Genomic DNA, 4,837 nt, shown 5'->3' with positions numbered 1-4,837 from the left:
GTTTCACGCTCTCTAAGCTTCTTTTTCTTATACACTTCCCAGTAGGAAGATCATTCCCCAGATAGAGAAACAAAGGAGTTACTGAGCAGTTCTGAGCAGGTCTGTGTTCTTTCCCACAGGTGTTTACACTATCCTCTCCCTGGAGCCCGGAGTCTTCTTCCTTGTTTCCTGGCTGATGGATCAGTAGAACCCTCTGGGTTGGCCCCAGCATTTTTCACAAGCCCTGATCATTGTTGTCTCTAGAGCTTCCTCTGGTGGTTCTTAAAGGCCCTCTTGTGTGGCTGTGTGCAGAGACGTGTAGCTGGCTGTGGGATCATTTAATTTACCTATGGCTACTATCTGGGTATCATTTCTTCTTAGTGAAGGACTCCCCCTTGTTTCTCTTTTTCGGGTGGCCTCAGGGGTTTTCTGCTGCCCTCCTTCTTGGCTGCCACCACCTACTTTTCTTTTTTCTTCTCCCACTCGGGCTCTGCAGGAAGGAACCCAGCTGCACATATCTTTCTTGCTCTGCTAAATAAGGTAAGATATTCTGTTGAAGTCATTTGAGGCAATTTGTCCCCCGTAAAGGCAGGAAAATCGGGGGTTAAAAAATAATGGGGACAACGATAAGAAATCTTTAACACTCATCATAATCATCCCTGAAACCTGGTTCACATTAGTTCTGGATCTTGTCTTTCTCAGTCACCCCACTAGTGGGGTCCACAAGTCGTTCTTCCTGATCTCCCTTCTCTGTATGCATTGATGGGGACACTCAGGTATTTTCCCATCCTCCCTCTTCCTATTCTTATCGGTACCTTCCTGCATTGTATGCAGATGACAATATGAGGACATCTGGACCACAAATCAGAAATCCTCTCCAAATCCATAACTTTCTTTGTTCCCACTGTAGTTACTTTAATCCATGTGTCCCTCCTCCCATCCTGTGTGCATGTATCTCATTTGAGAGCTGGGCCAGCAGCCACACTGATATCTCAATGCCAGCCCTCTTCAGGGCCATTCAGAGTTCCATTCATACTCCAAAAAGCACACAGCCAACTATTGCTATTCACAGTAGTTATAGTCTATAAAGTCTCCATGGACACTGAGTTGATGGATACTGAGCCATTTCTCCTGGGGGAAATACAGGGCTATGCTCCTATGAGCTGTTGGTTACATTTTCTTTCATCCACTGGTTGTTTCATTTATGTTTTCTGTTCAGACTCCTTAATATATGGTGCTGATTCATTAGTGTTGAACTCATGGCCCATGGCAGTAAAACTCATGTCTCAACCAAGTTTACCTGGCATACGTACCTTCTTCAAAGACCCAACACAGCCTTCTTGCACTTAGAAATAGAGGCAGCACTTCAGGTCAAGTATGGAGGTGATCTTAAGTAGCAAAATCACCCACAGAAAGCACCAAAATGTAATACTAAAAGAGAAGCCAGAGCATCGTCTCATTTGACTTAGCTGGAAACATGTATAATATTGGGTAATTCAAATTTTTGTCACTCTGGGCACATTTCAAGTGACACCAAACAGCCACACATATTGATTTTGAGATTGCAAATATATTTTCTCAAATAGGAGAATTTGCAAATATGGAATTTGCAAGTAATGAGGATCTGCCAGACACACACACACACACACACACACACAAATACACACACACACAAAAAAACCCGAGGGCACAGGCCACAATGTGAGCCAAAGGCTGTGATATTTGGTTCACCAGTGTATACACCATACTTAGCAAAGGGCCTGACATTGGAGGCCCTCAATAAATATTTGTTAGATAAGTAAATGAATCACTGAAAGTCCAATAAGGTCAATTATACATTCACAGAGCAAGTATCTCCATCTACTCTAGTTACATAGTCCATACAGATTAAATATAATCTTATAAAAGCTACAAAGGCCATTTTTAAGATACCCATCACATCTTCATGTTCATGAAATAATTTTTATTACGATTATTAGATTTGTGTGGTTCTTCATGGGTCAAAAACCACATTCATGTAGTTCCAAACCTATAGCATTTATTGTAGGTAAGCAGATTGTTGATTCAATCATCTAAAATCACGGTAAATTTTTTTAAAACCTTTAATAAAGCCTAGAGAACACTATGATAAATAGGTTAGTTCATATCCCAGTTCTATATGTTTTTCTCACTGCTAATATGATTCTGGTTCTATAGTCATATGGACCTTGGGGGTCCCAAAGAGGGGAGATAGGTCATTGTCTTTTGGAGAGAAAATAGGCATATCTCCACCTAGTGGTCAAAGGTAAAATAAGGGAGTGTTGGAATGGGTTTGGACCATTAGGTTCTGGTCTATGCAAAGGTGTATGAGGGGAAAAAAGAACTAGATTGATCAAGAAAAATCCACTAGGTTTCCAAGGAAAACAATAAGTGTAGGCAGGCAAACATGATCTCTGGGATCATAAACTTAACTTTTGAATTTCAGCTCCACCACTAATGAGCTATGTGATTTGGGGTAAGATGCCAAGTATCAGCTTATTCATAAGTAAAATATGAATAATAATACACCATATGTTCATTTTAAGAATTATATGGGCTGGAGATGTGGCTCAGCGGTAGCGCGCTCGCCTGGCATGCGTGCGGCCCGGGTTCGATCCTCAGCACCACATACCAACAAAGATGTTGTGTCTGCTGAGAACTAAAAAATAAATATTAAAAATTCTCTCTCTCTCTCTCTCTCTCTCTCTCTCTCTCTCTCTCTCTCCCCCCTCTCTCACTCTCTCTAAAAAAAAAAAAAAGAATTATAAAAGAATACATATAAACCAATTAGCATAGTCACTGGCACTTAGAAGGCAGCTGGTAAATGAGAAGTGAGGATCTAACCCAGGGGTGCTTACCACTGAGCTGTGCCTCCAGTTCTCTTCAATTGGTTTTGAGCCAGGGTCTCACTAAGTTGTTGAGGCTGACCTTGAACTTGTGATCCTTCTGCCTCAGCTGGCTGAATCACTGCATCACAGACCTCGCTGACATGCATTCTGTGTGTGTGCCTGTTTGAAAGGGGGTAAAGTATTTCCTCAAGGACAGCAGTTAAGTTTTGCATACATGCCCATGTTTTCAGTAACAAAACAACACGGTTTGCAAAAACGCACAAGGAATCACAATGTTATAGGCTTTAGTACAACAGGACCTATTAAATCATCTATTGAATAAAAAGTGTATTAAATAAAGAGAAGCCCTGAATAAAATGACTCAGAGGAAAGGTCACACATCTCACGTTGACTCACCATTTCAGTGGTAAGCAGGTCCGGGTTGTTTCCTCCATGCCCACTAAAAAATAAAAGGCAATGAGCTAGTGCACAAACTGGAAGGTGTTCTAGATAACCGGTTCTCCTTGCCTCCCTAAGGAAAAGCCTTATCTTTTCTTAAAAAGATATTTCTCATCCTGTCAAAATAATATTCGGTATAAGGCATCCTGGTCTCGTCTGAGGTCTGTATGAATGGAAATGTGAAAATTCCACATCATAACTGGTGTTGAACTTTCTACCCACTGTTGTCCCTTCCTACTTCTTAGGGTTGAGTGTGTCCCCCAAAAGATATGTAAGTCTTGACCTCCGGTTCCTGGGAATGTGCCCTTCTTTGGGAAGAGAATCTTTCCTGATGTATCAAGATGTTGGTTAAGATGAGGTCTGGCTGGAGTAGGGTGACCCCTAATCCAACGTGACTGGTGTCCTATGAGAAGGGTAGAAGACACACACACACACACACAGGGAAGTCAACGTCATGTGAAGACAGACATACCTGTGCCATGCGGAGAGCGTCACGTGACCACAGAGATGGGAGGGAGGTGATAAAGCGCGGAGCACCAGTGATCGCGAGTAGCACGGAATGGAAGAGCGAGGCGTGAAAGGGGTTCTCTCCAGGAAGAACACAGCCCTGCTGACCCCCTGATTTCAGACTCTGGCCTCCAGAGCGCGAGACGGTGAATTTCTGCTGCGTCAAGCTCCCAGCTTGCGGCACTTCGCTGCGCTGCGCCAGCCCCAGGAAATGAACAGCCTTCCACGCGCCTGGCTGGGGGTGGATGTTGATCTGAGCAGGGTTTAATTCCCTGAAATTCTAACCTTTTAAAATTATAGCAAGCTACCTCTAAACACGAGGGGATTCCAATCATTCGTGTTCAGACTACACTGAGCCATAGTTGCTGCGGAAGACGTGCACAAGGTCAGGATCTCTGCAGCGCTGGCCCCACCTGGGCTGGGCAGAGTGGGGATTTTCCTCTGGTGGCTCCTGAAGCCTGGAACTGCCAGGTCATCTGCCGGCTTCTGTTTCCGTGTGGAGAACGTTCATTTAATCTGCAGATGCCTGAGCTTACACAGAAACTTCCAGACACCTGACACCTCTCTTCCCTCCTCCTCTGCCTTTTGCCAGCTGCCAGAAACTCTGCTTCTCTGTCCCCTCCCCTCTCTCCAGTGAAGAGTACGCGAAAGGCAGAGTATTGGGCTTTGAAATATTCTTGCTCCATTTGCATAAGCCCTGTTTAAATCCATGGCATGTCAACTCCGAATACTTGGGCTTAGGAAATGCTCAATCATCCTCTTGACTGAGTGCCTACAATCCATGGCAGATGCCAGCCCCTTCCGCAAAGGGCTTCCCTGGGCATCAAAATGCTTGTATTTAACGACAAAGCCACTAGGTGGAGCTCCGTTTAAAGTTGGACCCAAGGTCCTGATACTTCCCTTTGAGTATCAGGTAATCACAATCCCAGAACGAGGTGAGAAGCTCCAGGACAGATTGAGAAAATGGGTCCTTATCCTTAATGTCTGTCTTAATCTTCAGATTAGACAGAGCCTCCAGCCGCTTCCGTCATTAATAGTCTCATCTG

The 4,837-nt window shown here is 44.0% G+C and overlaps 1 long non-coding RNA gene across 2 annotated transcripts; it reads right to left on the bottom strand.

Annotated features, from left to right (window-relative positions):
* Nucleotides 1-224: 224 nt before the first annotated feature.
* LOC113193859 (uncharacterized) lies at nucleotides 225-4,613 on the bottom strand. 2 transcript variants are annotated; one of them, XR_003302194.2, is made up of 5 exons: nucleotides 3,757-4,613; nucleotides 3,243-3,285; nucleotides 2,856-3,005; nucleotides 1,293-1,410; nucleotides 225-510 (listed from the first exon to the last, which is right to left on the bottom strand). It is a non-coding gene; the product is annotated as an uncharacterized LOC113193859 (long non-coding RNA). The 2 variants fall into 2 exon arrangements; XR_003302195.2 differs by having other exon boundaries at nucleotides 225-507.
* Between the last annotated feature and the right edge of the window lie 224 nt (nucleotides 4,614-4,837).

The sequence above is a fragment of the Urocitellus parryii genome, chromosome 13 (assembly GCF_045843805.1).
Source record: "Urocitellus parryii isolate mUroPar1 chromosome 13, mUroPar1.hap1, whole genome shotgun sequence".
Classification (NCBI taxonomy): domain Eukaryota; kingdom Metazoa; phylum Chordata; class Mammalia; order Rodentia; family Sciuridae; genus Urocitellus; species Urocitellus parryii.
This window is presented reverse-complemented; position numbering and strand designations above follow the sequence as displayed.